We start from the raw sequence: 19,722 nt of genomic DNA, 5'->3' as shown, positions 1-19,722 counted from the left end.
CCGTAAACACTTTGTAGAAGGAACCTAAATTAACATTAACCCCAAAACCTTAGATATATCTGCTGTGGCTAATTGGAAAAAAGAAAAAGAAAATGCTCAAGTGCCTTTTGTGCAAGTGTATTTTCACGCTAAAAGAGTATTTTGTTAGGCATTGCTTTTTGAAGTCAATCACAAACCTACATCCTGAATAGCTTTATAAAACCACCAAAACCACAGAGAAACGTCATCAACACAATCAGAAGATGTTATCAGGTTCTGGTACGTCAACTGGATTAATTTGTTCTCTCTGCAGACCAAAAAAAACCCCCTACATACAGAAGAAAGTTAGAGAATGAGGACTACTAGTTACCTTTTAGTAATGTTCAAGTTGTGTGAATACAAACATTGTGAACTGGAAGCTACAGCAGGAGAGGAACAGAGAGTAGAAAATTATGGATATACCCAGTTCACCCTTCTCTCAGCATCAACTCTCTGCTGCTATGTGAGAAGGGCCCTCCCTATTTGATGTGCCAAAAGATCATGGGCTTAGGCCCATCACAGACTACTAGAAGCCTCCCTTAATAAGGAATGCCACTGGGGATAGATCAGCTAATTTTAGGGGACAAATAAAGAGAAAACAGGATGGGACATGAAGTCACAGCTTGAGAGTGTTCAGAGAAGAGCCCCGGGCATGATCAGCGGTCAGGAGAACAGGCCTTATGAAGACAGGCTGAGAGCCATGGGACTCTTAAGCCTGGAAAAGCGCAGGCTCAGGGGTGACCTGGTAGCAGCCTATAAGTATATCAGGAGTGTGCATCAGGATCTGGGGGAACGTCTGTTCACCAGAGCACCCCAAGGGATGACAAAGACCAGTCACAAACTTCTCCAAGACCGTTTTAGGCTGGGCATAGATTATGAGAGACAAGATCCAGTAAATGGCAGGGTGTATGATATTTCAGCTGTAGTCAGGAGCATATTTAGCTTTCATGGTTATATTCCTAATAATTTTGTAAGGAATACAGATTATGCAAACCAGATTATCCACTATTTAAACAAAAATAAGCCTCTGAATACTCTCCTTTTCTATAGTTTCAATGCAACAATAGGATATAGTTATACCACTGCCTTAATAGTTCACTTGCTGCAGCTGCTACAGTTAATCTTCCTTTTTTAATATGTGAAAGGATGCTGAACTTTCTTTTTGTGGTGGTAATTATGTATCCCAACAGCTCTGTCACCGACAGAGTCCGTTTTTCCTGTTTACTCTGTACCAGAGGGCACAAAATGAATCAATAAGGAGACAGGTTGATGTGTCTTTAGTATGCTAATGAGAGACATTTCTGTTTCTCTGATACATGTCTTAATATAGTGAAACAGATGATTCCATGCCCACTGGAAATGAGGTTGGATGAGGTGTAGATCAGTCCAGATGAGTAATATATTTAAATCAAAAGAAGTAACTGCAAGAATTGATGAAGAGTAGATCAGCAAAACTGAGTGATAGCCTGAATTGAACAGTCACTGTTCAGTGTGCACTCCAACATGCCATAATACAAGTTATATCACCTAATTAATCGGTAATGTTTAACAACTATAAAAAAGGAGCAGATTAAAATCAATATGATTTTAAAAAGTTTTGAACTCTTCCACATAAATCCACTACTTGACCAGTTCTAATGCTTCTTAAAATTACATTCTTTACATATGACTTAAAGTACAGAATTGGAAGTCCTCGCAGTCATGGAAATATGTTGTGATTGGAATAACAGACTAGGTGGGATAGCTTGAATGACTGGAGCACTGTCATGAATGGGTATAAACTATTCTGGAAGGACAGGCAGGAAAGAGGAAGAGGCCCTGGTTCTCACGGTGGGGTTAAAATCACCCTGACATCTGGAGAGTGTTATGGACAACTTCCATTCCTAGCACAATGCTGGAGAGGCCAACTAGGGGCCGCACTCTTCTTGATCTGCTGCTCACAAACAGAGAAGAATTGGTACGGAATGTAGTAGTGGATGGCAATTTGGGCAGCAGTGACCATGAGATGATTGAGTTCAGGATCCTGAGGAAAAGAAGGAAGGAGAGCAGCAGAGTAAGGTCCCTGGATCTCAGAAAAGCAGACTCTGATTAACTCAGGGAACTGATGGGCAGGATCCCCTGGGAGGCCAGTCTGAGGGGGAAAGGAGTCTAGGAGAGCTGGTTGTATTATAGAAAAGCTCACTGAGGGGACAGGAACAAAACACCCCAATGCACAGGAAGACTAGCACGTATGTCAGAACACCTGCTTGGCTTAGAAGGGAACTCTTCAGTGAGTTAAAACACAACGAGGAAGCTTACGAGAAGTGGAAACTTGGACAAACAATTAAGGAGGAGTATAAGAGCATTGCTCAAGAATGCAAGGATGCAATCAGGATGGCCAAAGCACAATGGGAGTTGCAGCTAGCAAGGGATGTGAAGGGTAACAAGAAAGTCAGCAACAAAGGAAGATCAGAGAAAGTATAGGTCCTTTACTAAATGGGGGAAACAACCTAGTGACAGATGAATGTGGAAAAGGCTGAAGTACTCAATACCTTTTTCACCTCAGTCTTAACAGGCAAGGTCAGCTGCCAGACTACTGCACCTGGCAGTAGTTTGAATTGGCAGTTAGCAACCAATAGTAGCAAAAGAATGGGTTATGAACTATTTAGAAAAGCTGGATGTGTACAAGTCCATGGGGACAGAAGGGATGCACCCAAGGGTGTTGAGGGAGATGGTCAATGTAATTTTAAAGCTGCTGGCTATCCTCTTTGAAAACTCATCGTGAATGGGAGAGGTCCCAGACAATCGGAAAAGGGCAAATATAGTGCCCATCTTTAAAAAAGGCAAGAAGGAATATCCAGGGAACTACAGACCAGTCAGCCTCACCTCAGTCCCTGGAAAAAATCATAGAGCAGGTCCTCAAGGAATCCATTTCTAAGCAGTTGGTGGAGAAAGTGATTAGGAACAGTTCAACATTTACCAGGGGCAAGTCATGCTTGACCAACCTGACTGCCTTCTATGACAAGATGACTGGCTCTGTGGATGTGGGAAGAGCAGTGGATGTGATATACCTTGACTTAGCAAGGCTTTTGATATGGTCTCCCACAAGATTCTCACAAGCAAACTAAGGAAGTACAGATTGGATGAATGGACTGTAAAGTGGCTAGAAAACTGACTGGATCATCAGGCTCAGAGGGTAGTAGTCAATGGCCTGATGTCTAGTTGAAGCCAGTATTGAAGTGGAGTGCCCCAAGGGTCTCTCCCAGGGCCAGTTTTGTTCAATATCTTCATCAATGACCTGGAACATGGCATAGAGTACACCCTCAGCAAGCCTGCGAATGGCACAAAGCTGAGGGGAGTCATGAATACACTGGAGGATAGGGTTAGGATTCAGAGAAACCTCAATGAAATTGGAGGATTAGACCAAAAGAAATCTCATGAGGTTCAATAAGTGGTGCAAAAGTCCTGCACTTATGACAGAACACTCCCATGGACTGGTGCAGGCTGGGGACTGACTAACTGAGCAGCAACTCTGCAGAATAGGACCTAGGGGTTACAGTGGACAATAAGCTGAATATAAGCCAACATTGTGCCCTTGTTGCAAAGAAGGCTAATGGTATACTGGGCTGCATTAGTAGGAATGTTACCAGCAGATCCGAGGGAAGTAATTCTTCCCCTCTATTCAGCACTGGTGAGGCCGCATCTGGAGTATTGTGTCCAGTTTTGAGTCCCACCCTTCAGAAAGGATGTAGACAAATTGGAGACAGTACAGCGGAGGACAACAGAAGTGATTTAGGGGGCTGGGGCATATGATTTCTGAGGAGAGGCAGAGGGAACTGGACTCATTTAGTCTAGAGAAGAGAAGACAGAGGGGATTTAATAGCAACCTTCAATTACTTGGGGTGGTGTGGGGAGTTCAAAAGAGGATGCAGTTAGACGGTTCTCAGTGGTGGCACATGACAGAACAAGAAACAGTGGTCTCAAGTTGCAGCATTGAAAGTTTAGGTTAGATATTAGGAAGAACTTTCTCACTAGGCGGATAATAAAGCACTGGAACAGGTTACCCAGAGAGGTTGTGGAATCATAGAATCCTTGGAGATTTTTAAACTCTGGCTAGACAAAGCTTTGGGTGGGATTATATAGATGGAAACAGTCCTGCTTTGAGCAGGGGGTTGGAATAGATGACCTCCTGAGGTTCCTTCTAACTCTACTTTTCCATGATACACCATTTGAGTAATTTTTACAGCATTTTGCATTATCCAATTTAAAAAAAAAAAAGATATGAATGCAGTGCAGGTTTGTTAACAGAAACACTGAAGTACTAAAGTTCACATTTCCTTCACTATATTCCTGTGCTTAGCTCCACCTCTGCTGTTTCCAAAGCACTTAGCATCTAGCATATTTAGCCATTTATATCAGAGCTCTTTTGTCTTATGGTAGGGGTAGCAATGTTTTCTAAAAGGGGGACTAGAATGACCCAGCTAAAGTCAGAGATGGGTGGGCATCAGGACCCAACCACTGCTACTGCTTCTCGCCACTGTTCAGCTGCAGCACAGCACAGTCCAGTCGAAAAACCACTCTGCCCAGAGCTCATGCCACCCAACTATGGCAGGCACAGGCAAAGCTCCCCCTCTGCGGAAGCCCCAGCACACTAACAAGAGAACCCTCTGCTGCTGAATACTGCAGTCCCATGGGTTGTTAATTGATGACTCCTGCATTAAGGTGTTACTCTATAAAGCCAATATGACTTTTGGTCACATTTTAGTGAATGCCTCTTTTCTTGTGCACCAGCTTATTTCTTCTGTTACAACAATCAGATGCAGTGTATTTTAGTGGAGACCTTTCTAAACTTGTTTCCCATATATATTTGAAGGAGATCCAGTAAAACAATATTCAGAAAGCAATGTTAGGACTACTTTTTTTTATTCATACATTTGTTTAATGTTTTAATAATAGAATATCATTTTCACTTGAAATATTTGAATAAACAAATTATACAGCCCAAAACATGCAAAAGAAAATATTTTTTGCCCTTTGGACTAGAAAAGTCAAACAATCTCCTTAGCTGATTTCAGCTGCCACAGTATTAAAACAAGAAGATGATAAGCTGCCACAATCTATACTAACTTAATAGTTTTCACATATACATTGCAAGTATCAAAACACGTGATAAAAGATATGAATACAAGAGTCACAACCTGCTTGCTGACCACTGTGAAAAAAGCCAGTTTCTACACTTCAGATAATTTTTCTGCATACTTCCTACCTCTAAGAAAGTTCTGTGGAAGACAGGACTTGCATAAATCTCTTCTTAATAAAACCCTTGGCAACACTCCCAGTGCACGAGACAGGGATTCAATCCATTTTCTTCAAGGAATCCCAACAATCTAATGAGGTGATACTGAAATCTAAAATCTTTCCTTTCTTCTCCCCCAAAAAACAATTATTTGATAATGCTAATTATCTTATACTTGCCCCTTTTTTTGAGCAAAAAAAAAGAATACAACCCAGTGAGTGCATCTACATGTTCATTAACGCACTTTTGTTACTGTGCATTAAACTTAGTACCTGTAATGTGAGGTACTAACTAAATGCACATTAGGATGCCCTAATGCGCAGCAGCAAAAGCACACACTTTATTAATAATGCCTAACACACAGTAGGCTTATTTTACTGTGCATTAACGTATTAGCATGTTTTTTGCTGATGCTCTAATACACAGTAAAGTTTACTGTTCATTAAAGCATTGCAGAAGACACACCCACTACATATTACGTAGAAATATTAATCTACAACTGTAAACACCCTTGGATAGGACTAATCTAAGATGTGGGGGCAAGTATAGGTTTGTAATCAATTTTTAAAATAGCATCTCAAGATTTGCTCCTATACATACAAGCTTAGTTTAGAACAGAATTAAGCCCTTACTAAGTTGCTCGGAAAAGACTGAAATGAGGACATATTTTATTTCTTAATGACTTCCAGGAGAAATCTAATTAACTTAATAGCAGCTGTGCAGTTTCAATCTGGTACGTAAAAGCTAAGTGTTCCTTCTACTACCCCCCCGTCATCAGCAACAAGCATTCTGCAATCATAGCTTTAATTTAAAAAATAGTCAATAATGCCTATCAGATTCCAGTGCATTATCCCAGACATATATTGATTTTGTTACATCAGAAGGAGTACAAAGTATTAAAATTATTTTAACCTGTTAACAGGCAGGATTATAAATAGGTCATTAAACAAAACCTTGTGAATTCCATAATTCTGCAGTCATGACATTTGTTGCAGAAACACTCACTTGAAGTAGTTATACTCCATAATCCAAGTGTTTTTAACCCACAGGCAAACATGCTATAGATCCCCCCTTTATGCCTAATGCACATGTCCGCACACATGCATGCACACACACACAAGTTGTTCAAGCCCCCAAAATACAAATCCTCATCTCTCCATGCCTGAGGTCATTGTAAATTCTAGTGTGTTGGCTAAAATGGTAGCCATTTTATAAAGTAATGGTTCATCTGGCATTCATATGGTAGGGGGCTTCAAATACTGAAGAAGAGCTGCCTTTGGGCAAGGGTAATCTATGACCTGCTTTGTGAGCATATACGAACAATATCCCTTCTGCTACCAATTTGCAGAAGGTATGAGTTCTTAGGCTGGAAACAGATGTCACCTTTGCGCTGCCATAAAAATGTTTATAGCAATACAAATCCCAAGCAAACAGATGTCCAGGCCCCTTGTCATGCCACAAATGCCCAAAATTGTGACTGTAACAAAAGTGGTAAAAATCTGTACCACTTTTTTGCAGCAGATGTGTTGATTTTATGGCAGGGAACGCAGGCAGTCTGGAGCTGCCCACACTGGCAGCTCCATACTGAGCTCACCAGTGGACCCGCAAGTGGACTGGAAGTACTTCTGGTCCACTTCCAGGTTAGCCACCAAGCACATGGGCCCCCCCCCACATGCTCCTGTGGGATGCTCCATCTGCCTCAGCATCGCAGTGTTCATTAGCTGCTTCTGGTACCTCGAGGTATGTAGAAAAAACATTTAAAAGCTGTGTCTACGTCCAAATTGCTGATTCTCTGAATCAGCACTGAATCTTCAGATTCAGATTCAGCCAAATCAAGTCAGGGACAATGATTCAAATCAACGAATCGAATCACTGTCCCCGATTCAGGCCAAATCTGAATTGAATATGGTCTGTTTCGCACACCCCACCAAATTACATTCCTTGCATACTCTTTGACTGCTCATTTGGCCCCTACTTAAAAAAAACAAACCCCCAAAAAACAACCATCCATTGTATAAATAAACTCCAACCTGTTTTTTCCTGAACTAGACTGATTACTTATCCTGTCCTTGCTGACAACTGTGCTCACCATATAATGGTTGATGAACTGTGAAAACTGAAGAAAAAGGAATTAAACACTTAGCCTTTTCTACACTGTCTACATCAGCTTATCCTTCCTATGCTTTCATTGGTTTTCCTCCTGCTTTTAACAATTTACATGAAATATCTACCTAAGAATGTATGGCATGTGGAGATTAATAAATCCTGCAGTTAAACATTATTTTTTATTCTCAACTGTTCTCCAATTTGACATTTTCTTTTCAGAGTTGCCAATTAAATTATTTCATAAATTGCTTATAGTATGTTTATATTACATATATTTTAGTAAGTTGAGGACAATTAAACTGATCATACTGTATCTCCTTTTACCTTATTTATATTCAGCTTTGCACGAGTGCAAGCAATTACTAAGATGCAAGATAGCAAAGAATAAGGCCTAGAACTTCTACTTCTCTTAAGAAAAAAGAAATTCTCTTTCGGAAACCAATGCCCCAGTTTCTTACAAGCTTATCTGTGAGAAGCAATAAAGGGCGGTCACCCAATAAGAATTCTCATACCTCTAGAAGAAAAAAAGAACAGAGATATAAGCAGCAATAATCAGAGATATTTAAAATATTAGGTATGGAATGCACTTCTCAACCCTCCACAGTATAGCAAAATCTTTATTTGATATCGTGTTGAACTGTATACAAGACAAGACAATAGCCATGAAGAAAACGGACAGGAAAATTGCTCATGTGTAGTTTTAAATTCAACTCATAATTTAATATCATAAGTATCACTTAAAATAATTACAAAAGGAAAAATATCCACATTAAAATATCACTATTAAGCTTGCAAAGTCAAGTACCTAAAAGTTAAGAAAGGACAAAATTACAGGTGTCTGCAAAAAACTTAAATTTGGCCTTTTCGTGCATCTCAATTAAATGTTAATTACATGTTCATGGATTACTTTTTCCACAGGGTACCTGCCTAATTTGGTACTTAGAACAAACTGTGCTCATTTCAAATAGCTAGTTCAATGTGTTTTCTTGTCCTCATTTTTCAATGTGTAGCTCCCAGGCCTACTTACAGCACATGCTCATAATTTATCCTGAAGACTGGATTATTAATTTCCTCATGGCCTTTTTTACGGCTCTTATCACTATATTATCCAAGTGCTTCATTCATTCATAATGAATTTATTTTCACAACACCTCTGTGAGAAGGACTATTTCCTATTCATATTATGGCTGGGGAACTGTGACAGAAACGTAGATCAAGAGCACTAATTTTACTCATTTAGAATCCATTTAACACCCTGAATTCAACAGCAGCTGCAGGCAGGGAAGGTTTAACTTGACTCTTGGCAATTACATCTGACACCTCTTGCAGCAGCATCCTGTTCCTCTTATGTTCAAGAGATTCAAGTCCCCCTGCCCTCATTCCAGTGCCTCCTTTACTGAGTACCTAGAATTGCATACCACACACAGCACCTGCTTGTACCATTTGCAACATGTGTGCCATAGTTTCCCCCACCCTAATCTGGGGTGGAGGAGTGATCTTGAGTTCCATTCCAGGATCTGGAAGGTAGTTTGTTCTAGTGGACAGGCTTCTGCCTTTTCTCCTTTAGAGTTTGTCCTTCCTTGTGTCCAGCCCCCTCTTCAACTTGTTTCCTTTCCAACTGTGATTCCTCATCCAAATCTCTTTGTACTCAGCTAGCTATCCCCATTTCTGCTCCTTATCCTTCTTATCCAAATCAGTCTTGTATTATTAGTATTACTGTCTGAGCCCTGGTAATGGATCAGGACCCACTGTGTTAAGCAGTGTACAAACACAGAATGAAAAAAGGCAGTCCCTTCCCTTAAAATTCAAGGATAAGGCAAGAGTTAATAGATATAAGCCCACATCTGCCTATCTGCATACATGCAAAAATGAGATAGTATTGGTCAGCATGACAGATCTTTGCACATGTACCTCCATTTTATGTTTTTGTAGGCACCCAAGGAAAGGAAAGATAAGAAAGGTAAAGTAGGATAATTAGGTAGTTTTGCATATGTTTACAAAGAGGTATCTTCAAATTTAGGAAAAGCAGAAAGGTGCTCATTGAAAATTTAACAGGCGATAGGGACTAGCATTATAAGTCGATTAAAAACAGTACTTGACATCTTGATACAGAATGAGAGCTCTTAAGCAGAGGCTTTGAAAGTAAAGACAAGCACCTACATTATGTCTAATGTGATATGGAAGAGCCAGCTGGGAGATGCAAAGAAAGGAGTGAAGGGCCAAATCGAGGGCTAAGAGAACCAGAATGCTGCTGCAAAAGTAAGAGGAGATGACTGGCGCAAGAATGCATGTCAGGGGCACAGAAAAAGATTTTGTAGTAATCAAGCTGCAAGATTATAAAAGCTTGGATGAGAACTTTGGCTGAATGAACTGACACTGAAGGTCCTATCTTAGAGGTCTTATAAGGAAATCATGAACAAGATTTAACAGATACAACCTGGATGCCAGAATATAGAAGTTACCTGACTAAGTGACAGGTAAGGCTGAGGTCTTGTCCAGCCCTTATTGAAAATAGTGGATTCTCATATAATGACCAAAAAAGGGAAAGGGAGAAAAAAGGGAGTCACAGAAAGAGTTTGTGGGGTGAGACTGAAAGGAGACAAGTGTGAAGTGGAGACAAATGTATGAACTGTCATCTGAAAAGATGCTAGCTGTATTCATGTTTGTGGACAAGATTACACAGAGGGTAAGTTGTAGAGAAAGGGATCGTCTCCTAGTAAAGCTCCTTCAGCTGAACTCTCAAACAGATATTTTAGCTACCTCCACTACGTTCATTTGCTCCCCAACTCCCTTAGATTTGAATGGGATACTGCATTCTTTCCGTGTGGCCTCTCTGAACAAAGCATCCCTGTTACCCTTTCAGAGTGAGGGGACACCGTAGCCCTGCCACTCTATGCCACCAGGACTAAATGGCCTTCTTAAATCCTATCAACTTGCACACCCTTTCTAAGAGCTCTGTGTGGGTGTTTCACATATACAGTATATTTCTTCAGTTGAAGAATAGTTAAAGTGAACAGATGCACAAAGCTTGCAAAAGTTTCTAACCAGTTATGCTTACTTTAGATAGCAAAATGATATATGGAATTGCACAGCCCCCCCCCAAAAAAACACCACCTCCCTTCAAATGTTTCACTGCCTCAGTTTCCTCTGCAGCATTCTCTGCGCTTAAATCCAGAAATCTCTGGGGTGAACCCGGTTCTTCTACAGCACAGGTTTTCCTACAAAACAGAGAGTCTGTCGGTCCATCTGCCCATTCCTGCAGATTAGCTTTCTTAGATCTTTGGTCCCAGAGCCAGCAATATTCTCCTATGCTATGAAAGCATAACTCTCTCTCCTACCCAGGCTCCTTGTGTCTCTGAATCCTCCCTTTGAGTTTATTTTGAGCATCTCATACTCCATGCCTTTTAACATTCATGATTAGAAACCGACTTCTTTATTCTCTTGCTTATACCCCTTTCCAAAACTTAGCCCCTTCAAACAAACTAGGTTGAACAAGCTTCTCTAGACTTCTGACACTGTCCCACTTGAATGGGAACTATTCTTCATTGTTTCAGACTTGATAGATGCATAATACAACCTAGACAACAAATAGTAAATTCCATGTATACTAAAGCATTAATGAAACAATTTCATTGCATCAGTCAAATTCTTAATTTCTACATGCAGCAATTCCTGAAATCAGTCATAGAAACCATATTTAGAAACCTAGTAATTCTCCCTAGTATACTTCAACTTAATAGAACATTCGTATATATGTATGATTTGTGCCCCTAACTCATTTCTGCATTGCTCAACATGGCAGCTGAGGGGACTACTTGGGGGCCATGAAAGCCAGAGCATTGAGTCACTCCGTTCATTACAGCAGCTTCTCCTCAAATGCCTTACACATCTGCCTCCCTGAAACCAAGAACAGCTCTGACGTCAGCCAAGAGTTCTGAGCAGCTACTGTTTCCTCCCTGCTGCAGCTAGTTGTTCAGCAACTCCCCTCATGAGTATATTATGTTTCAGAGAGAAAGCAAGATAGAAAGCTCTAACTGCTACTTAATTTACTACCCTTCCAGAATTTGGGACTCCCAGAGACAGCAGGGACACAGCATAACTGCTGTGTCTAAGCTTAGGGAAGCATCTAGCAAAAATGTGGCCTTTCTCTACACAGATGGCAGGGAAGTGTTGCGTCTTAGGGCATTTATCCACATGCTTGCCCCACATCAAAGGTCTCAAAAGCGCACCGCCACCGTTTCTCAGCACTGATGTGCATTTTCGCCATTTATACACGTGTATGCAACACAGCGCCAGGCACATCAGCTCACATGCTGAGCAGAAAGTCTGCTCCGACGCACCAGATCTCCGGCACATCAGAGAAGATAAATGCATGTGTATAAATGCCATTATAGACTAACTGGTTCATAAAAACTAACCCCAAGTGGGTTAACTGCTTTGTTTATCCCCTTTGATCCCTTCAATGACATTTGCATTTCTCATCAGCGCTACCTTCTTTCCTCACCCTTTCCTTAAATATACCTTTTGGGTGTAAGAATGAAGCATCCTGCCAATTTTAATCCAGGAAAAAAAAATGTGTCCCAGGGATAAAATTTTGGAAACACTGTTCTAATGGTTTTTTTATCCTCTGTTAAAAAGAAAGACCAGGATATTTCTCCTCAGTTGGTCTAGCTTCAGTTTCCAACCACTGGACCTCATTATGCTTGTTTTTGTCTACTACTATCACAAATTTCTTCCCAGTGCTGGTACTTGCAAACCATGATCACGTCATCTCAAAGCTTCTTTTGAATAAACAGACAAATATTTCTTTCACCATAAAGCATTTTTTTAGGTGTCAAATAATTCTTGTAGCTCTTTTCTGAACTGAATTTCAACATCTTTTAAAATACGGCTAACAGGAATGGACACTATTTCAGAAACAGGTCTCATTAACATCAGTTATAAAATTAATACTATTTTCTTCTACTACTTAATATTATGCAATCAAGGATCTTATCTGCTTTCCTACCTATTTGACAATTTATGTTCACCTATATCCATGACTTGTACTTTAAATTTCCCTACTTTTCAGTATCACTGCATTTTATGATAATGTCTCCTACCTTGTTTTCTTTTTCTTAGATATGACCATCTATTAGGCTACATTAATATGGATATTATGGATATTGTTCAAATAAGTCCATTTTATCAAGTGATTCAGATCAGTCTGTATAATGGATCCATCCCCACCATTATTAACCATTCCATAAACTCATCACATCTGCAAGTTTCCCCCATTAGACACTGTATTCCTCAAAATCAGAATTTCAGTGCAGACAAATGACAGTCTTTGCATAGCCATCTCTTAGGTTTTACTCCATAATAAATTTATTCCATAGTGGGCACATCTACACATGATACTGTCGCCACAGCAACATGCTATGGAGATGTAGTTTCAGTGGGTGTCTACGTGCAACCAGCAACTACTTCACCATGGCAACGCACTCCCCCATTATAGTGCACCGCTACAGCAAAGTAGCTGCTAAAAATAACCATGTATGGTGCATATGATGCAGCATGGGCAGTTACTGCATTGTTACAGGGCAGTAACAACCTCGCCATATGGCAAGGTGTAGACACGCCCAGTAAGGAACAAGCACAGAGCCAGTTCTCTAAAAACAGCCCACAGTGGGAATTACTACAGTACCTAGCCACTAGGTGGCAGGGAAGTCAGTTTACATTTAAAAAACAATGACCCCAAAATGAAAATTACTAGGGGGCTGAACACACAACACATTCCAGGTAATAACTTAGCCACGTTGTAAAATTACTACACTTCCTTGAAGGAGTAACTTTACCCTGGAACCAAGTGATTTACTACACAGCAGTGTTACACATTGTGTGTTCACTCCACTTTTACTACGTAGTAAAGTCAAATTACTGCATAGCAAATAGGTTGTGCACCTGCAATACCTCTGACTTTTATGAAGCTGTTTTCATTCCCTGGACACAGGGGGAAGAGTGTGATAGATCTAAAGACAAACACAGGCATTCTGTGGTGAAGGAGATATTGGTCTTGTCACTGAGACAGAAGGTGGCCAAAAGCCACAAGATATATAGTACCCAACTATTTGTACACATAGAATCCTGGATAATTCTGTGAGGTTACAAAGATGTTTCTGTGCCTGACCCAGCCTTCCTTAAGGCAAAACATGGGCTGGATCCAGCCCAAAGGATTCTGGCCGGCCCGCAGTAGGTCCCTCAGTCCTGCCTGGCACCAGGTGTGGAGGTGCTGCCTGGTACAGACCACCCTGTCCCCAGACATGGCTCTCAGGTGTGCTGGGAGTTGCAGACAGCAGGGCCGCAGGGTAGGGATGGTGCAGTGGCAAGACTTGGCTTCCCAGCAGTCCCTGCTGCCCCCACCCAGGAGCAAATGTGTGCCCCAACACCAGACACTGCCCTGTTGCCAGAGCACCCCAGGTCTTTTTGCCCCACACCTGCCACCAGGGATGCCAGACAGAGCAGGTGGGCAGACACGGTAGTGATCTGCTCCCTGCAAGCCCCTGCCCATGATCCCAGCCCCACACAGTCACTGTCCTGGCTCCACCCCCCCATCCCACTCCAGGACGCCACTCCCCGCTCACCCACAGTCCCATCCCATCCACCCAGCCAAGCATGTCCTGCCTGCAGGGGTTCTGGGTCAGTCTCCATAGAGATCCCACCTCATCTTAGAATTGATTAAGTACAGTAAGTAGTCATCATAGTCATATCCATATATATCTATATACACATATATGTAGATCCACACACACACACACACAGCCTAGGAAGTGACCTGCTCGGTAGCGTGGAAGTGGAAAGGTATCTTGGAGTCCTAATGGACTCCAAGAAAAACGAGTTGTCAGTGTGACGAAGTCATCAGCAAAGCTAACTGCACTTTATCATGCATCAGCAGATGCATGACAAACAGAACCAAGGAGGCGATACTTCCCCTCTGTCGGGCACTGGTCAGACCACAGTTGGAATACTGCGTCCAGTTTTGGGCACCACACTTCAAGAGGGCTGTGGATAACCTGGAGAGGGTCCAGAGAAGGGCCACTCATATGGTTAAGGGCTTGCAGGCCAAGCCCTACGAGGAGAGGCTAGGGGACCCGGATCTCTTCAGCCCCTGCAAGAGGAGGTTGAGAGGCGACCTTGTGGCTGGGTTTAAAGAGAGGTGACCTTGTGGCTGCCTATAAATTCATCATGGGGGTGCAGAAGGGAATTGGTGAGGCTCTACTCACCAAGGGGCCCCTGGGGGTCACAAGAAATAATGGCCATAAGGTAGTAGAGAGCAGATTTAGACTGGACATTAGGAAGAACTTCTTCACAGTTAGAGTGGCCAAAATCTGGAATGGGCTTCCAAGGGAGGTAGTGCTCTTCCCTACCCTGGGGGTCTTCAAGAGGAGGTTAGATAGGCATCTGGCTGGGGTCATCTGAACCCAGCACTCTTTTCTGCCTATGCAGGGGGTCGGACTCGATGATCTATGGAGGTCTCTTCCGCCCCTAACATTTATGAATCTATATGTTATGTCATAATAATATATCATAATGTTATATATATTAAGCATCTGTTTTGTTCTTTTCCCCCAAAGGCTCCAAAACTTCACCTCCAGACATTCATTTATCTTCTCTACACTGGAGGTATCAACCACGTGTCCCACAAAGTTTCTCATGGGCTGTGCCACCCACCTCTCCAGCCTGAATTCGGCCTGCAGGGCTCATTTCCACAGCTGCTGGAGCCCCTGCAGCAACTGCATTAATCCCTTCGGTTTTAGTGTGACTATGGAACCCAGGGAGTTAGTGCAGTTTCCCTTCCCCACCTACCCACTGCTGAAACTGGGGATTTTAGTTTTTCCTGGCAAATGAAAAATCAGCAGCTGTGGAAAAACAGGGGTAAGCAGCAGCGCCACTGACTCCTTCACTTCCAGAGCCCCACCGAAACAGCAACTGTGGCAGCTCCAGGGATTAATTCTACTGTTTGCACGTTGTCCAGCCTGCAGGAAGTCCAACAATCTGGATCTGGCCCATGGGGCAAAATGAGTTTGACACTTTTGTTCCCTTTCAATCTATTTTCCTACAACAGAAATGTACATCAGTAATTATTGGTTAGTAATTTGGCATTTACCTGATTTACCTCATTCTACTACTTGTTTTTGTTATTCTAAAATTCTTTAAAAGAATCATGATTAAAACGGAATATATGCAATTACAGTGAAAAAGAGGAAATTTATTAGCATGTGCAGGATCTCTCACACAAAATGGTTAAAGAGAACATCACAGAAAAGTAGCAATACCTTAATTTATGGGTACTTCTTCTGGCCATCTGCCTGAAAGCAAAACAGCTGCCAATGATGCAATCTGGGAAAGCTGCCAGTCTGGCTCAGTTACAGCTGCATACCCAAGAGAGCAATTAATAAGTCACAAAACAGTACCCAATTATGCAAGCATTTCTGAATCCTGGGGCACTAAGCAGCGCTTCATAGTATGACACTGTCTGAAGGAACTCTCAGTACTGAAGTATACAAGATGCGCTCATACTACAAACTTTCTTTTCTAACAGTTTTATCAAGGGTAAAGCTGCAACAATATAATATATTTTATACTACTATTTATAAATAGTAAAAAATACTACTATTTGTAAATGCAAAGCTAAAAACAACCACATTAAAGCCACTGGAAAAGATGTTTAAATAACAAATGGAGTTAAATCAGGAGATAAAATATCTCCCCCATACTTTAAAATTATTTGTAAATAAACAGTAATTATGTGATACTTTATACCATAAAAGGGGAAAATGTTACAGTAACATTCAACCAATCAAATAGCATTAATGCATGTTACAATTTGACCTAGATAGCTCTATAAAAGAAAATAGCCAGCATCTTGATTTCTGAGGGGTTTACAAGCCAGTTATTACACCTCCGTATATATAGAGAACAACCTGAATTAATTTCTGGTCATTTTAAAAAAGAATAAAAACACTATAATTATTAAAAACCCTTTCTAACTGCAAGCTGGAAAGCAACCAAAGTTATATTTGGGCAGCCAACCAGAAAGGTTCACGCTGAAAGCATTCTTGGCAAATGTAGACAATTGTACTATATCAACTGCATGTTATTAGCCTTCTCTTTTGCTTAGGATAAGCTTCCCTTCCCATTTACCAAAATCTACCTTTGATAAGGTTAACTGATTAACATTTGTGGTTTAAAATATAGAACATAATTTTTACCAGTTGCCATTAATTCTTTTCTACTTCACTTTACCATCCTTAAAATAAAAGTCTAGATTTGCTTCAGTTACTGAGGCCTTTCCTTCACTGGGAAAAATGGGTTATTGATGCGTCTTAAAATCAGTAAACAGAACAGTTTTCATTTTAAACACACATTAACTGGTAAAGTCAACTCTATTAATTTGTGTTTCTTGATTCAGAAGGAAAGAAAATATTCTACATACACAATAGAAAATAACCAATACACTGGAGGGGCAGGCAATAATTTTGGGCGGAGAGCTGCTTACAGTTTTGGCAAGCCATCGAGGGCCACATGACAGGCAGTCAGGGGCACATAAATATTCATTTTCTAAGTTTTTTTAGGGGCCCCTGGGCCTGATAGAATGGCCTGGCAGGCTGCATCTGGCCCATGGGCCGCATTTTGCCCACCCCTGCAATACAAAAGCTAAAGATATAAAAACATATTACTAGTATCAATAAAAATACACTTTTGATAGTTTTCTGCAAAAATGTTTTAGGTACCATATTCCTTACTACGTAGATAATTAAAAAGGATATGACAATTCCATTAGTAACTCCTTCCAGAAAGTAGGGGAAAAAATCATGACACCAAAATAGGTAGGACCATTTACCAAAATCTACCTTTGATAAGGTTAACTGATTAACATTTGTGGTTTAAAATATAGAACATAATTTTTACCAGTTGCCATTAATTCTTTTCTACTTCACTTTACCATCCTTAAAATAAAAGTCTAGATTTGCTTCAGTTACTGAGGCCTTTCCTTCACTGGGAAAAATGGGTTATTGATGCGTCTTAAAATCAGTAAACAGAACAGTTTTCATTTTAAACACACATTAACTGGTAAAGTCAACTCTATTAATTTGTGTTTCTTGATTCAGAAGGAAAGAAAATATTCTACATACACAATAGAAAATAACCAATACACTGGAGGGGCAGGCAATAATTTTGGGCGGAGAGCTGCTTACAGTTTTGGCAAGCCATCGAGGGCCACATGACAGGCAGTCAGGGGCACATAAATATTCATTTTCTAAGTTTTTTTAGGGGCCCCTGGGCCTGATAGAATGGCCTGGCAGGCTGCATCTGGCCCATGGGCCGCATTTTGCCCACCCCTGCAATACAAAAGCTAAAGATATAAAAACATATTACTAGTATCAATAAAAATACACTTTTGATAGTTTTCTGCAAAAATGTTTTAGGTACCATATTCCTTACTACGTAGATAATTAAAAAGGATATGACAATTCCATTAGTAACTCCTTCCAGAAAGTAGGGGAAAAAATCATGACACCAAAATAGGTAGGAGAGTTATCAGGCCAACATGGAATTTTTCTTCTACCTTTTGAAATGCTTCCTGAATCATAACACCATAAAATATATAAAGTTCAAAACATCTGCTTTCTGTTTGTCGCTTCATAGCAAGCAGAAAGAAGCTATTTTAAAACTTTGTTTATTGGACTGTGTAAAGTTGAATTGATCTACAGACAGAGATATGTAGATCTAGATAAATATTAAAGTAAAAACCTAGATATTTTTGTTCCAGGCATTATGCAAACATACCTGCAGACAAATTCCATACTCTCAAAAGTTTGCAATCTAAGGAGCTGAGGTTAAACTAAAAAATAAAAAAGCTTCATACTGAAGAAAAAAAATATTTAATTGTGTTGAAGTTGTACCACAAACAATGGTTTTGAACACTTCAATCCAAAACTAAAAATGACTACTTTCAGGTTGAGGAAGTTACCTTACTTTTACATAATAAGTTAAAATACATCAAAGCCACTTACATTATTTTAAATCACAATTATATTCTGTGACTTCAAAAATATATAGTAAGTATATATTGTTATTACTCAATGTTAAATATTATTGTATCAATAAAAAGCAAACCTAAAACAACTGGCTAATTTTTTTTTTTTTTTAATGGGCATAATTCCTATAGAAGAGCACCTCCCTCACTAATAACTCCATACTCGGGCCCCTGACACAGGTTACATTTATTATACAATTTATTATTAATAGATATGCTACACATGCAAAGTAATTATCACACAATTAAAATGACCAACTAGCCACAAAGATGTTTCTTGAAAAATGTAAAAAAAACTCCAAACTCTACTGTAGTTGGTCTCTATCAAAGCTATAATTTGAACATGTGGCACGTTACACAGTGGTAGTGGTTGCCCAGGTCTTCCAGTATCCTAGGGTAGACTGCTTTCTTTCTCTCTCTTCCCAACTTCCTGTGTCTCATGCTGAACACTGCTATCCCCGAGTGCCTCAGTAGGAGGTCATGACTAACTGCCCCTCATCCCTTTCCAGAACAAGCCTTCAAAGCTGCTTTTTCAAGGAGTCATTATTAGCGCCTCAACATACTTTATTTCCACATTAATAATCCAAGAGAAAAAAGAAGGGAAAGTTTGGAAAGCTGCCAGTGGGGACAAGATGGGGAGAAAGGAAAAGCATGTGCCCAAAAGCACCTCATATGGTGTTCTGGGAGTTTGAGCCTCACTGCTTCTGCCCCGGCCATGTACCCTTCACAGCAATCTCCCCTGTTCTACACAAGGGTCAGGGGAGCAGCTCCTTCACCCAAGGGAGCTCACAACTTGTTTCTCATTAGCAGCACAGCTAACAGCTGGGAGGTGTGGGGAACAACAGCCCATACTAGCAGCACTCCTTGCTAGCAAGCATTGGGAGAGCAAGTTCCTAAGGCACTTGTTTTCCACTTGGGATAGCCTGTGACCATGAAACAGGTCACATGACATGAAAGTTTTCATCAACTTTGCAAGTGCTCTATATATAAAATTTAATTATTGAAGGGGTCATCTTAAATTCAGTCATCTTGGATTCAGGTAAATAGAGTAATTTGAAGGAAAGCAGACAGACTTATTAGGTCAGCTATTCTATGATAGCTTTTGTGTATGCTCCCATCTTGAAGTAAATGAAAGCTAAACACTTGCAGCTTACTCCAGGAATAAGGCATAAATTGCCATGATTTAGCTTCTACCTAAGAGTAGATAAGACCCAACACACAAAAATGGCTACAACTGAACCCC

At 40.6% G+C, this 19,722-nt stretch overlaps 1 protein-coding gene across 4 annotated transcripts in view; it reads right to left on the bottom strand.

Moving 5' to 3' along the window:
* PDE3B (phosphodiesterase 3B) overlaps window positions 1-19,722 on the bottom strand; it is a 165,021-nt gene that overhangs the window by 84,204 nt on the left and 61,095 nt on the right. For 2 of the 4 annotated variants that reach the window (XM_025197418.1, XM_025197419.1), the window contains exon 1: window positions 15,715-15,809. The exons of 1 other annotated variant lie outside the window; for it this stretch is intronic. The gene's annotated coding sequence lies outside the window, so the exon portion shown is untranslated. Of the gene's footprint in view, window positions 1-15,714; window positions 15,814-19,722 lie in introns of those variants that run through there. One more of the 4 variants, XM_025197420.1, reaches the window with a different exon arrangement.

The sequence above is a fragment of the Alligator sinensis genome, unplaced genomic scaffold (assembly GCF_000455745.1).
Source record: "Alligator sinensis unplaced genomic scaffold, ASM45574v1 scaffold502_1, whole genome shotgun sequence".
Taxonomy (NCBI): domain Eukaryota; kingdom Metazoa; phylum Chordata; order Crocodylia; family Alligatoridae; genus Alligator; species Alligator sinensis.
Note: the sequence above shows the minus strand (reverse complement) of the source record. Positions and strands in the feature narration are given on the sequence as shown.